Raw genomic sequence first — 15,955 nt, forward strand, 5'->3', positions numbered from 1 at the left:
GTCCGACACTTTGGTGTAGGGAAGACGATGGCCAACTTGCAGAGGTATTTGTATTGGGCCAAGATACAAGAACATGTTTTATAAGAGGATGCATGTTTTTTTGTACCAGCAAGCCTAGTAACAAGAAACAAGGTCAATATAATCCCTTACTCGTACCCATTTCTGGGAGATTTACCAACAACCAAGGGACATGACTACCTGTTTGTGGTAGTTAACAAGTTCTGAAAGATGTGTGTTCTAATGCCCGTAAAAAGACCATCAGTGGGCAACAAGCAATGAACTTGTTCTTTGGACAGGTTTGGGTGCACTTTGGATACCAAGGAGCATCTTTTTAGACAGGGGCACAAGATTTCTCAGTGCATTTTGGACTGCATTATGGGAGAAGATGGACACTAAGTTGAAGAGGTCTACAATATTCCATCCTCAAACAGATAGGAAAATAGAAGTAGTCAACAAAACTTTGGTGCAACTTTTGAGGGGTTATAATTAGAAGCATCCAAAGACTTGGGATGAAAATCTATTATATACACAACACTCTTATAACAGAGCAATCCACACTTCTACTGGTAAGTCCCCATTTGAAACTTGTTATTTTCCACCTTCACCTTTGGATATTGCATATGGGCAGAACGAAGGAGTAAGGGAGGATCTTATAGGGGATGCCTTGAGGGCTGAAAAAATTGTAGAAAAGATCAAGAAAATTCACATACAGGTACAAGATACACTACAGAAGTCACATGGAAAATACAAGGCCATGCATGATCAGCACAGAACAAAGAAGTCGTTCAAGGTGGGAGACAGCGTATGGTTATAGTTAAACAAGGAGAGGCTATAGGGTCCTGGTAAGAAAATCAAGGCTCTGCGATATGGCCCCTTTGAAATACTGGAAAGGTGGGAGATAACGCCCATAGACTCAGTCTACCCACATACATTCACATTTAATTAGTTTTAAATGTAGAGAATTTGAAGCATTATGAGCCTTCCATGCTAGATCAGGAAGAGGAACAAGTCCTACCTTCTGTAGAAGATTTGGCACCAGATGCTCAAGCAGAGTTAACAAAAGATACAAGTTTGAAAAAGAGGTCCAAAAGCACAAGATGGGGGCAACATGACCTTTGAGAAATTGGGTTGAAAGGGCAACTTTCAAGCAAAACTAAATGGTACACCAAAGAAGGTGGAGGAAAATTTGCTCACCTCATTCAGTGGAAGCTTTTGGGGACCAAAAGCCTCCCAAAATGGGGAGGTGTGATCCAGAATGGATCATTATATTGTTTTTCATCCATCTCGATGATTTTAGAGTGGAAAAAGTGGAGGAATCAACTCACAAAACCATTTTTACCAGCAAGACCTAATTTGGCAAATTGGGGTATGGAACCTTTTGGGAGCATTTAGAGGCATTGAATGATGATTATTAGGGGGTAAATCTTTGTCGCTTTAGCACTGCACATTTTTTTCATATTCTACACACAAATACCTTTCCAATGGCACAAGAATTGCCTCAATCGGAGTATGTATACAAAAGTTATGCTACTCAGAAGTTGACTTTCCTATTTTCACCCCCATAATTCGAGAGAATGCCACGTCAACCCCCATTATTCATGGAAAAGGGGATAGCCACATGATTATGATGAAGACGACTCTAGAAGAGTCCATATTGTAACTCTGGTTAAGAATTGAGATAGTCAAACCTAACCACTAGTAGGCTATCGAGCTATGTTATAACCATGCCACTAGGAGGAAAAGGGGTTCCATTCTTTTCGAATGCATTCATTCCACAAACAAGCAAAATAGCCAAGAGGGGTAGGGAGAGAGCACACAGAGAATTTGTGCACTATAGTAGCCCACGGGCCACAGGCCTTACTTCTTTGTACTTGTATCCATTTTCAGTTCAAAGAAAGAGAGCAGAACGACCTCCCCTTCCAACTGGGTTTTCTCCCAAAAGGATTTCCCACGCTATATCTTGTGTCAAATCATGGTTTGTGAGTTTTTATTTCATTGTTATCTATTCCATGCATAGTTTTAACGACAATCGTGATTCCTATAGGTGGTATCAAAGCCAAAAGTCTAGAGTTCGAATCACACCCGGTTCGCGGGAGATTGTTGGACATTGGATAAACCAACGCTCCCCACGTGTTTTACGACATGTGCTTAACCGCCTCTCATGGATCTGTTAACAATGACAATGCGTCCGTTTACTACAACTATGGGTTTTGGTGTAATGACAATTGTGATTCCAACATCAAGTGTTAGAGTTAAGAGAAGGCTAAGGGAGTATGCTTGAGTTCATATGAAGTAGAAGTGCAGAGAAGAAGCATGAGCTCAATCTAGCAGATATATTCTTATGTCAAGCTACTATTAAATGGGAGAGAAAAAGGCATACACCTAGTTAACTAGACCACACACTCACTGTCATTGCTCAGTTATATCCCCACTCATGCATGCGCTATAGTTAACTCCGAGAAAAGTGACAACTCATCCCTAAATTAGTGTATGTGTCCCAGTGGTCTTTAGTTCATTCTTGCATGCACTCCAAACAACCCTTAGTCACTCTTAGTCTTATCCCTACGCATTGATCCATGTGTATGCATCCAAACCCAATGTGGCTCTACATCCTTCTCTTCTTGGGTAAGCCAAGGAAAGGACAATTGATTTGTTATTAGTATTCCTAGTTTGAGTTAGGGACATTACAGTCCTCCCCACCCAAAGAATGCTTGTCCTCAAGCATTTGTAGATCAAGATGCTTAAGAATCTCCTCCCCTTCCCATGTTGTATCCTCCAAGGGCAAGTTTTTCCATTTGATGAGATATTCAGAGATTAATTCATTCCTCAATTGTTTCTCCCTTACCTACAGAATGATCTCTAGAATAAGTATCAATTTACCTTCTTCATCCATGGGAGCTAATTTTGTTGAAGGAGTCACATATTGCCCTAGAGCCTTTTTTAGGCATGATACATGAAATACATTGTGAATCTTGCTTGTAAAACATAGCTCCAACTCATATGCTACTTCACCAATTCTCCTAATCACCATGAAAGGCCTATAAAATCAAGGTTTAAGCTTTTCCGCTCTATTGATCTTCAATGAAAATTGTCTATAAGGTTGAAGATGCAAAAATACTAGGTCTCCCATCTCAAAAGACTCTAAATTTGATGGCGATCAACATATTTCTTATGTTGTAACCCTATGCGATCTTAATATTCTTCTTGAGTGAATTAAAGACATCTTGGTTCCCTTTAGCCCACTCAAGAGCTTGTGGAGCTCTAGAATAAAAAAAGACCAAATCCACAAATGTAGAAGCTTCATAACCATACAGGCTTTAAAAGGAGTCATGTCGATGCGCATGTGATATGTAGTGTTGTAACAAAATTCTGCCAAATATAACCATTTTACCCATTTTTTTTCTATCCCGACAGATAGTTCCTTAAGTAGACCTCAAGCCATTTATGTACACTTTCAGCTTGAACATCTGTTTGACGATGATAACTAGTGCTATGATCAAGTTTTGTTCCTGACAACTTCATCAATTCTTACCAAAAAGTGCTAATGAATATGCAATCCCTGTCACTTACAATCCTCTTAGGCACACCATGAAGTCTAAATACATGTTCAAAAATAGACCAACAACAGTTGGAGGTTTAGATTCAAAAGGCATTGGCATGAAATGAGCATATTTAGTAAGTTTGTCCACCACAACAAAAATGCAGTCCTTACCATTTACCTTAGGCAGCACCGTGATAAAATCCATTGATATTTTTTCCCACTTTTGGTTGGGAATAGAAAGTGGTTGCAGCAGGCTTACAGGGAAGGAAATTATTGTCTTTTATCATTGGCATTCTATGCATTCCCTCGCATGATTGAGAACATCATCCTTCATACCAATGTTGAAAGCATCAGCATCGAGATAAAATTGGCAAGGGTCTGGAAAACCAAATATCGTAAAAATAAGGAAAATATCAATAAAAATTAACAAACAGCGACTTGGAAAAAAAATCACAATTTATGGGTTTTATCGCGATAAAATCGAGACGTCTGCAACACTGCTTCATACCCTTCCATGATAACCTTTCATGAACATACCTATACGTCTTAAAATAACCAAGGTGACCAGCAAGCTAATTGTTATGAACAACGATTAAAATTTTGTGCTTAAACTCACTTTAAGCCACTAGGCAAATTATTTTCTTGTCATAGATGATGTCATTCATCACTTTATAATTTCATCATCAATTTTACGTCTAAAATATCACAAGCAAGCTGATTTTTTGCATGTTCTACAAGTATGTGATCTTTCCAAGAGGCTGAAATTTCTTAAAGTGAGCAAAATGAAGGATTTCTAAATAATGCATCAACAACAACATTATTCTTCCCCTTGACGAATTCAATGTCAAAGTCATACCCTTGTAGCTTACTTACCCATTATTGTTGTCTCTCATTTAATCCTTTTTGCTCCATGAAATACTTGAGGTTGTTATGATCAGTTCTCACAGTAAACTTGTTGCCCACAAGATATTGACGAAACTTCTCAAGTGTGTGCATTATGTCCAACATCTCTTTATCATATGTGGAGAATCTCCTTTCAACGCCATTCAATTTTTGTCTTTCATAAGCAATGGGATGCTTGTCTTGTATCAAAACAACCCCAATACCAATACCTAATGCATCACACTCAAGCACAAAAGGTCTAGAGAAATTTGGTAATGCCAAAGCAGGACAAGTACTTATTACCTTCTTAAGGTGATCCATAATTCCTTGATTCTCATCTCTCCAAACAAAGCATCATTCTTTCTCGATTTGATCAAAGGAGTGGTTAATGAAGAAAATCGCTTCACAAGTTGTGTATAGTATATGCACAAATGAAGCCCCTTTATTGTGACAAGTTCTTTGGTGGTGGCCAGTCAAGTATAGTTTGAATCTTCTCCCAATGTGTCTGTTACCCACCACATGTGGGTAGTGTATATAGGAGAATTTTTTTCTCCTAGATGGTCCTCAGTTGGAGCCAGCAGCCACCAGATAGCTCGATGTGCCATTATCTCCGCCACCTGAGCCAGCAATGTGATCCCTCGCTTACTTGTTATGATTGTATGTTTGAAGGTGGGCCTCCCAACCCCGAAGGTATGGCATTTCATTGGTATAGTTGAGTAATTTTCCTTACTTGTCATGAGCACTTTTGGGGACGGATTGTTGGGGGGATTCGCGAAAAGAGTGGGCTAGGTCTGTACTCTTGTCTCCATTACCTGATTTTGTGGTTATCCTTGTATCCTAGTCCCGTGGGATCTCCTTTACTGGCGACTAGCTTTAGGGTTGGCACTACATGGGAAATCTCGATTTTGGTTGTGTTGTCATGTTTCCCGACACCATATACATCACTCCCTTCCACTTATTTTAGCCCCATTCGTCTCTTTTCACATTCGGGTCCACATGTGTCCACTAGGTCCACATAGGGTTAGCCTCTCCTTCCCCTTGTCCACACTTTGGGTTGGGCCTGGAATGATGTCCGGAGGTTGATGAAGCTAAAAAGAAAAGAAAAAACATCATTTGGCCACTGTCAACGGGAAATGCACCACAAAATGCAAAAGATGGTTGGGACATACATATTTAACACGTGGGCAAAAATCAAACATGAGCTCTATCCCTTATCCATGGCCATCACCCTGGTTCCTATGGGCTCGAGATGAGCCCCTCCATCATTAAGGAACCCATGGTTGTCCCAATCCCTGGTGGGCAATGAACTGCTCCACCTTAAAGGGGTATCCGCTGCTATATATTACACAACATGCTCTCATCCCCTGGCGCCCTGAGCAATTAAGAAGAAAATCCAATCAAAGGCAAAAGGCATATGAAGAAGGGTGGAAAAACAAAGGTCGGGGTAACTCATGTACCACGATTTTATCCCTCGTACACTCATATACCCAAGTGTGGGCTTTTCCCTTATTATAGTTGCCCTTGTACCACGACATTTGGTCTAGATGATTTCCTTGATCCCCTCTTTGTTCCATTATTATACCATTTGCCACCTACCACTTGAGGAATGTACCATGGACATGTCACCCCCTTTAAAGGTTGAAACCGCTGAATAGGGTCCTTGATTAACCCCTCATTGAGCTTGGAGACACTTGTACATGCCAAAGCCCGTTATGGAAGAGCATGCCACCATGAAGTGCCCCATTGATTCCAGAATTGTAAGCTCTTTTACTTGATTATTCTAATGATTTGTTGTATTGGAAGGCAAGGGGACACATTGGATCTTATGCAGGATTGCAGGTGAGTCTCCATTTGGGGTCTATACAGAGTCCTAGCCCTCCATAGGGCCACATTGGCACTTGTAGGGTGAGCATTGACAGCCATGGGCCTCCACCATAGCAAAGAGTACTTCATGGATCCCCAACACCACTCATCGATTGCTCATGTTCCACCTTTTGGATGAGGATGATGCATCTATTACACCATGCCCAACCACTTGCACCATACACTTGGAAGATGTTTTGGGGTCCAGATGAGGGCTTATGTCATCATCTTAGCCCCAATAGATGGTTTACAGGAATTTTCAATCTACTTGGAGACCCATGAGGATGTCCTTGTGTCCTTCACACCCAATAAGGGTCACCATAGGGATTTGCTTGGAAAACAAGGGGCCAACCCCTTGTCCACTATGTTTAAGGTAAATTCTCACATCATGGCACACTCAAGACTTCATTACGCCTCTTCAAAGGCCCAACGACTCACTTTATTGATCATTCAACTGTCTTGAGAGGCTTATTATTATGTTATTGAGCTATCTTGGTGGGCTTGTCACCACGAGATGTTATTATTGCACATTATTTTATTATTTCGAGCTCAATTAGGCCAAATTAGGCAAATCGAACTCATTAGTGATTGTATAAATAGAAGTGAGATGATTCATTTCATCATCATCCCATGGATTGAGATTTAGTAGCTCTTGAGAATTTTGCATTCCCTTTGGCAGACGAGTTTTGGATGTGATGGATGAATTTTTATGTTTAGATCTATTTCTCTTGTCTTGGAGCTTCATTATTGGCATAACATGATGATTGGATATACTCTTTTATACATGTAAGTAATATTTTCATGCTTATTCTTGTTATTTACTTTGTCACATGAATGTTGTTGGGATTTTCGCTATACAAGTCTGAAATTTACTGCTTTCCTATGCAAAATTGTGGAAATTTTGATCTTTTATAGCGTTGCATCATTGCATGGGCCATGTATGAATGGGTGAATGTTCCTAGAGATTATTTTGTTAAAATACATCTTGACAAGTCATCAATTATTGCATATCGAAGTATAAAGATCTCAAGTAGTTGCTCTCATGCCCTAATGCCATGCGAAGCTGCTTGAAGACCTCCTTGATTGGGTAAACATCTTCCAAACCATAAATTCTCCTGACTCCATCTCTCCCAAAAGATAAGGCACTGGTCCTTCCATAGGTGGTCACTTTAAACGCATATTTCTCTCACCTCTCCTCTCTTTCTAGGCCTAGCCTCCATAGGTCATCTAGGGCATCACTTATCTCATTTTCTAGACATCAAAAGACTTCGATCTCTTGTCCATAATTGCGTTAGGATTTCCTCTAGAGGTCCTCCAAATTTCAAGAAATTTCGACGGTGGGATCTTGAGATACTGCAAGCCCTAACGGTGGGATCTTGAGATACTGCAAGCCCTAGCTCAAAGATCCTTTCTTGCCCTAGGTTTCCCTTTGTTAGTGCCCTCCCTCATTAGGATCATTGCATTCTATTCTAAGAAGATTTGTCCTTTGATCCTCTTCCTTTCCACAACTAGGTCAAGCCCCTCCTTGGTTGATCAACTCCACTTCCATGACCTAATTCTGGGTCCACTTGGTCCCGTGTGGTCCCATGACTTTACAACTCCAATTCCACAAAGATCACATAAAAACCAACTCCCCATAAGGATTTCTAGGCCTAGGAATCATCTTTACAAGAAACATTCCCAAACCCTAGCCTCGAGAATCCTCTTAGGCCTTCCTAGAGAGCCCATCACCTTGCTTCCCAAGAAAGAAAGCCATACAATTGAGTCTCTCTTGGGAATTTGCCTTGGGAATCACCCTTCATCCTCTCATTGACACATTCATTATTGTGATTCCTCTTATACTGGGTCTCCTCCCATCGGTGAAAGTCCATAAAGAGCAAGGAGCCATAATTGAGGTGACAGTGCGCTATCGCTCCATTGTTGACCTTGACCTAGTAGTTGCTTTATAAGATCCCCTCCTAGGACCCCTGCTAGTTTGAGCGGTAACAGTGCCTTCACACAACCTTCCCCAATGACATATCCCAAATATAATAGCTTTGTCGTGTTGAACTCACACTCAAGAGGCTTCGCAAATAGGGAATTAGCTGCCAATGTACTTAACACTTCATCAAGGTGTCAAAGATGCTATTCCCATGAATTGCTTATACTAAGATGTCATTAAAGAAAATCAACACAAATTTTTGCAACTACTTGTTGAACACATGGTTCATGCAAGACTGAAAAGTAGTTGGAGAATTTGATAACCCAAAGGGCATCACCAAATACTCAAAATGTCCAAAGTGGCACCTGAAAGTTGTTTTGTGCACATCCTTCTCTCAAACTCGAATCTAATGATATCCTGAACGAAGATCTATTTTGGAGAAATAGACCGCTCCATGTAGCTCATCAATACGCAGAATAGGATACTTGTTCTTGATGGTCTTCTTATTTAGTGCATGATAATCAATGCACATCCTCATAGTGCCATCCTTCTTCTTTACTAGGACAACAGAAGAAGCAAAAGGACTAGAGCTAGGTCGTATATGTCCTACATCCAACAACTCCTGAATAGTCCCCTCGATCTCATCCTTGAATAGTTTAGGATGACAAATCCATAACAATTGGCTTGTTGTCCACAAGCTCAATAACATGCTCAAAACCACGATCTGGAGATAGGCCATGCGGTAGATATGAAAACACCACACTATGCTTGTCCAACAAACCTTGTATGTCCACATGATACCCACGTTGTCCTGTATCGGTAGACCTTTCTAAAATGAAACACTGCACTGCCCACTTGGCCTCTAAATGTTGAAAAACTCTCTCCATCCTCTTAGTTGTAATGACTCTAGGAGCATCTGGAGTTAAGCCCCATAATACCACCCTCCTACCATTTGTTGTGAAACTCAATTGCATAGTCTTAAAGTTCATAACAAATGGACTTATAGAATGCAACCACTAAACACCCAACACAACATTGGTATCCTCAATGTCAACCACATAAAAGTCATCAATAAGGGTGTAATTACCCAAAATTATACTCAACTACGGAACACGATGAACACAACACAACATCGGGCCACTTGCTATCAGCACCGAAAACCACCATGCTCCTCAACTTGCTAAATCACATAAGACGAGTCAATGAAATTGTGGGTATCCCCACTATCAATCAGCATAACAACTCATTGTCCCTGTATAAAACCCTTTACTCTAAAGGCATTATAATGAGGAATGGTAGTGAGGATTGCAAATGCACCATCTATTTGTTCCAAATCATCCAGGCTCCCATCTATACCTGTCTCTCCTTCCATTTGCTCCATGTTGCTCATCAGGAACTTGTGTCTCTTCTGACTCATCATCACTAGGCTCCTCAAAGACTTCAATCTAATGGGCCTTACCTCTGTTTCTACACTTATGTCCAGGTGTCCAAGGCTCATGACAATCAACTCATCCCTCGAATCACAAGATGCACCACCAACTGGCCTAGACATCTCACTTGTAGATCTATTATACTCTGGCTTCTTTCCCTTCCTCTGTGGCCAATTTGGCAACAAGGGTCTATGCGTAAACTTGCTAAGAAACCTAACCTATGGTGTGGATAACTCCATATTCCTTGCACATTTAATAGCAGCCTGCAAGTTTAGTGGATTAAAAGCTTTGACCCAACCCCTGAGAGGTTTTGACAAGCCCTCTATGAACCAAGAAATCAATCTCTTCTCAATCACATCAATAACCATGGATGACAACCGTTGAAACTCTGAAATATATGCATCAAGTGTCCCAACCTATCTCAATTGAGAGAACTCTCCAGATTGTACCTCTGAATCCTTGCAGTCAAACCACTCTATCAATGTAGTGCAGAACTTATCATAAGAGACTATTGCACCATGTCCTTGTGTCACTAAACCGTGATACCACCATTCATGTGCAACTCCCTCAAGGTGAAGGGTAGCAAACTTGATGGCCTCAATCTCCTTCATCTGATTTAGGGCAAGATAAGTATCCAATTTCTTAATCCAAGCCCTAGCTGTACACTTGGATGATCCATCAAAACTTGGTAAAGATAGATGACCCAACCTCTTCTACAATCCATAATTTTGCTTCCTATGGTTCCATTGCTTTTGCTTTGCCTTTGTACGCTTTGAGATCTCCAAGTAGTCCTTAAAGGAGATGGCTGATTGAAAATTTGCCCCCGGAATTTGATACTTAGCTTATCTTTAAATGTCTTCATTGTCCTCCATAGGTTCCCCTTGTGTAGGCTCATCCTCTTGTTTAAAAGTAGGCATGAAAACTCTAGATTGTGTTGAACTTGAAGGTCTACTGGAAGAATGTTCAATGTGTTCTTCAACCTTGCTACTTTCCACTCCTTTTGTATGCACCATATTTCTTCCATTTGTTGTGTTTTGATGCATCTAACTCAAATAAAGGTTATTCATTTGTAGTTGTTTTAACATTTTTGCTTCCAAAATTTTATTTTCATATAAAAATTAGGAATTATAACTATGAAAATTACTTGTTGAAATAAACACAAATCTAAAACTATCCTCTGAATTATATCTCCAAATCGACCTCCAATCATGAATGACAATTGCAACCTAGAAATGATGATGTGCTAGTGTCTCACAAACTGAAGCTCTTTCGTCGAAACACAGCCTTTTGACTAGGGAGAGCTCATATGTGTCTTTGAAACCAGGGATACTCAAGGTTGTTAAACCTTATGATAAAATTGGAAGCTACGGCCAAATTCCACCTTGGGTAGCTCATTTGATGGAGATGATGATTGCATTAAATTACTCTTTTCGAGAGGACCAAAATTGATATAAAGATCATCTCATTTGGACAAGCAGAAGTGTGATTTTGAATTTATGCCCACATATGTGCAAATTGTTCAGGTCGGCCACATCAACATGTAGGCTCAAAAAGCCTAATCGACATGTCTCTTCACCCTCAATGAATTGTATAAATACAAGTGACCTCACTCCTCATTTGGCAATCTTCATCACTCACACATTCTCTCTCCTTCTCTCATTGATTCGTACATCATTTGGCATTCTCTGTCTCTCCCACGTGTGGCACAAGGGGGATGAAATTTCAGGTCTGAATTACAGGGCCGAAAATTTCAGGAAATTCTGCAGTTTGACCAATGTTGACCAAGACCTTCAAGGCATCATTTGACTTCGATTTCTTGGGGTTATTTCTGTCTCAGCAGGCCACAACTTTTGGCACAGAAACCGAAGTTTTCTGAGCATTTTGACCGCAAAAAAATTCCAACAATTTTCTCACTCCTTTGACCGAGTTTGACTGGACTGTTTTGGCTGATTTTGACCATCAAGGAAGGCTGAGTTTGACTGTGATTGACCAATCACAAGAAGGCAAGTTTAACAGCTGTGTTGACCATGTTTGACTTTCTGGTTAAGGCTGATTTGACTGCAGATTTTGTCAGGGTTGTTTTGGCTTTGAATTTGTCAAGTCAATTTGACTTTTGTACTCTCTCTCTCTCTGCTGAACATTTTGATATAATAATAAGAAGATTCGATCAAAGAATTTTCCCCACATTGGGGTTTTTCCCTGGCATCCGCCAAATCTGGTGTCCTCTTGTCTTGGCTTGTCTTCTGCATTTATTTTATGTTGTTATTGTCAATGTGATTAATAGTTAACGTGATTGCTATTGGAAGACTAAATTGGAAATTGTCATTGGGCTGCTAAAGGAACATTGAAGTAATTGTGTTAAGCATAGAACATACCATTGTTAACTAAATTTAACATGGTATCAAAGCTTAGGTGAAGACAAAGCCCAAGCAAGAGGGAGAAAAGCAATCACTAAGAGTGATCTGTTGGACAAAACTATTGGACTAATGGCTACTACATCCTATTTCAAATCTGAGGATAAGCTCAATGACAAGTCTTACTATCATGCATGGAAGATGACTTTGGATTTAGCTTTTGAAGAGCATGATGTCATGGATTATGTGAAGGGAAGAGTGGTGTCCCATCACTAAAAGCACCTCGCTATTGGGAGGTCATGGGGTAAATTCTCCTCGACACTCACGGGGTTAGGCTATGCTAATAAGCCAACAAGAAGTGATCTATTCGGGTGAATCTGCCCGAATATTTCCCCAAAATATATATATATAAAAGCTTGGGTGCCTACTCACACACCATTCACCATAGCAAAACTGACCACTCGGCAACTGCCTCAGGATTTGATGGTATGATGATACACACACATATGCTTCATGCAGGAGGTCTCGAGGTCTATCCCTAGACTGGTTGCCTCCGTTGTGTGTCTCACTCAATGTCTCTACCAGGTCAGGCGCCATAATCAGTGCCAACTGATGTACAATGGGTCCACTTCACAAAATGCCACAGAGTGCCCAGGAGTTTACCTGCAAAGGTTTCCTTGAATAATAAATGTGTGTACTTTGTATTCATCATTTTCTGACTACTGCAAGATATGGCACAAGTGGTATCAGAGCAGTTCATTCTGCTGGTCTGTAACCAATTTTTTATTTTTTTTCCATTCGTGGCAGTGAACTGCTACTATCATCGATGACCAAAGTTTTCTAGCCACTTCACAAAATGCAACAAAGTGCCCAGGAGTTTACCTGCAAAGGTTTCCTTGAATAATATATGTGTACTTTGTATTCATCATTTTCTGAGTACTGCAAGATAAGTGGTATCAGAGCGGTTCAGTCTGCTGGTCTGTAGCCAAATTTTCTTTATTTCCATCCATGGCAGTAAACTACTACTGCCATGGATGACCAAAGTTTTCTAGCCAGTGGTCACACTTCCTGTAGGTGAAACTAATCCATTTTAACCAAGAGCCAATACTGATCAAAATAAAATACAATGAGTTTAGAAAGCACAATTCTAAACCTTCTATTTTTTGGACTTTAAGCTAATTATATGATTGTTGGTGAAATTGCAATTTTTGAAATAAATATATGGATTTAGTGCCCTAAAAACCTTTATTATACGGAGAAGGGATTGTGAAATTCTAACAACTAGAATTTCATCAATCTTCTAAATTTATGGCCAAATTTTAGGGAAAACTGATCGGAAAGATGTTATGAAAAAAGGTTCAAAATTTTAGGCAAAAATGATCGGAAAGATGTTATGACAAAAGGTTTAAAAAGCAAAATGTTTAGACTACAATGTTTGGAAAAGGGCCTGGAATAACATCCATCATTAGCATTGTACATTGTTTTAAACCGAAAAAAACAGAGGTAGAAAAATAAAACATTGTGTAACCTCTCAAAATCAATGTTATAATTTGTTCTGCTGTGTAAAAAAGCGCTGAGAGCAATCGCTGTTAACTGTTATGAACATGAAAACGCAGCCAAAGAAATAAATATATGGATTTAGTGCCCTAAAAACCTTTATTATACGGAGAAGGGATTGTGCAATTCTAAGAACTACAATTTCATCAAATCTTCTAAATTTATGGCCAAATTTTTGGGAAAACTGATCGGAAAGATGTTATGAAAAAAAATTTAAAATTTTAGGCAAAACTGATCGGAAAGATGTTATGAAAAAAGGTTTAAAAAGTAAAATGTTTAGACTACAATGTTTGGAAAAGGGCCTGGAATATCATCCATCATTAGCATTGTACATTGTTTTAAACCGAAAAAAACAGAGGTAGAAAAACAAAACATTGTGTAACCTCTCAAAATCAATGTTATAATTTGTTCTGCTGTGTAAAAAAGCGCTGACAGCAATCGCTGTTAACTGTTATGAACAGAAAAACGCAGCCAAGGAAATAAAAATCCAAAGATAAAAAGGACTATGGAGGGATTGCTACCCTACCTGAGCGGAGAGGTCGTTGAGAAATATCTGAGTCAAACAACAAAATCCAGCTGCAGCAATCAAATTGTGTCCTCTTAAGCTTTATTCAAAGCAGTAAACACCTGTAAGTTGCAATTATTTGCCAACCCGTAACCATCACACGTCCGACTGACCAACACTGTAACTACAAAAGATTCTCACGCGCCATCAGTTAGGTCAAATAATTGAAATGCCACTGTCGCATTTCGGGATGTTCCAGATGTCAGTGTGCCTAAGAGATTCGATTCCAGGTGAATTTTTTTTAAATATATATTATATCAGGGATATTCAGCCTTTCGTTCTATCATCTTATAATTTCCTGTGATTAGTTTTTTGGGTTTAATTTTCACCTTGGGAGGGAAGCTCCTTCCTTCGAGGAGAGCCATAACTTTTCCTTTAGCTTTTGCTTCTTTGGAAAACCATTCTTGGAGAGTTGGATTACATTTTGCTTTTGCGGAATGTACTTTACCTTTTGTTAATAAAATATGTTTTTTTAACATATTAATATATAATTAATATTACAGTTGTATATTTTAGTATAAGTTTTTTTAATTTTGTTGGTTTGTTTCTTGTTTTTAAATTAAAATAAATAAATATAATTTATATATATATATATAATTTTTTTTTATTTACGTCGATACCTGAAAATAATCCATAATTTAATGTTATGTTTTTATATTGAGATGAATTGGTGAATTCTAAGGTGAATCAATTTAGGGAATTGAATTTAGAACTTCCATTTTTCACACTCACAGCCGCTATGATAAATTACTGGATTCAATTTTGAAACTCCAACTTTCACAATGTGATCATGGCGCAAATCAAATTACACCCTTAGATGGAAGTATATGTTGCATTTAAAATGTTTATAAATGTATTTTTTTTTCTAATGGGTATAAAAAATAATAATAAAAATTATTTTAAATTGATGAAATTGTAAATCATTAATATTTTTTATTTAAAATTTAAGAATATTCATTTTAAAGGTAGAAATTGTAATTATTAAATAAGTATATTGTATAATTTGGTTATATAGGGATATTTTAGAATGATGAATTTATTTATTTATTAAACTAACAATTTTATTATTTAAAATTATAATTTTAGTTCAGATTAATTATAAATTGTTAATTAAATTTAAGGGTGGAAAAATTATTGTTATCTATCTTACTTAAATTTAAGGCTGGAGTATAAAATTTATTAGACAAATTAAATGTGAATTTAAAATTATATTATTATTATTATTATTTTATTAACGGTGTCAAATTCCACAAGGGGACATTTTTGACCTATTGTGATAAGGCTCAAGGAGAGGGCTCCCCAATTTTGGTGGAGTCTCCACTCTTAATGATTCATAAATTCATGATATATGTGACTTAGGATGTTGGATGTACTCTTAATAATATAGTGGCAAACATTATGTTGGATGTACTCTTGATATTATAGTGGCAGTCATTGTGTTTGATCTTGGACCTCTCCCATATTACTCTAAATAATTACATATTCACTATGGTAAAATAAATATATAAATTATTGTATTTTATAAATGTAGATTATTTATTATATTATTAATTAAAATTAAATAAAACCTTTTTTATGATAAAAGGAGAATATTTTCTTGTAATCAACATATATACAATTTAACTAGGTATCTATTAAGCATGGAGAGGGATCAAATCTCTCAATGTAAAAAAATAAAATAAAAAATAAAAAATAAAATAAAATAAAATAAATAAAATAAAATAAAAATAAAAAATAAAATAAAAATAAAAACAAAATAAAATAAATAAATAAATAAAATAAAAATAATAAAAAAATAAAAATAAAAATTCAATTCAAACCAAAACTTTGAAAAGGTTTGCA

At 38.0% G+C, this 15,955-nt stretch overlaps 1 protein-coding gene across 12 annotated transcripts in view; it reads right to left on the reverse strand.

The window, feature by feature from the left end:
- The window catches only part of LOC149250709 (agmatine deiminase-like), a 270,021-nt gene that overhangs the window by 210,279 nt on the left and 43,787 nt on the right, over positions 1–15,955 (reverse strand). For 3 of the 12 annotated variants that reach the window (XM_089459208.1, XM_089459204.1, XM_089459205.1), the window contains exon 1: positions 14,075–14,420. The exons of 4 other annotated variants lie outside the window; for them this stretch is intronic. The gene's annotated coding sequence lies outside the window, so the exon portion shown is untranslated. 5 more of the 12 variants (XM_089459214.1, XM_089459212.1, XM_089459213.1 and 2 more) reach the window with 3 other exon arrangements.

This window comes from Pinus tabuliformis, chromosome 7 (assembly GCF_031772625.1).
Source record: "Pinus tabuliformis cultivar Carrire ecotype Pingquan chromosome 7, CPIR1, whole genome shotgun sequence".
NCBI classification, from domain to species: domain Eukaryota; kingdom Viridiplantae; phylum Streptophyta; class Pinopsida; order Pinales; family Pinaceae; genus Pinus; species Pinus tabuliformis.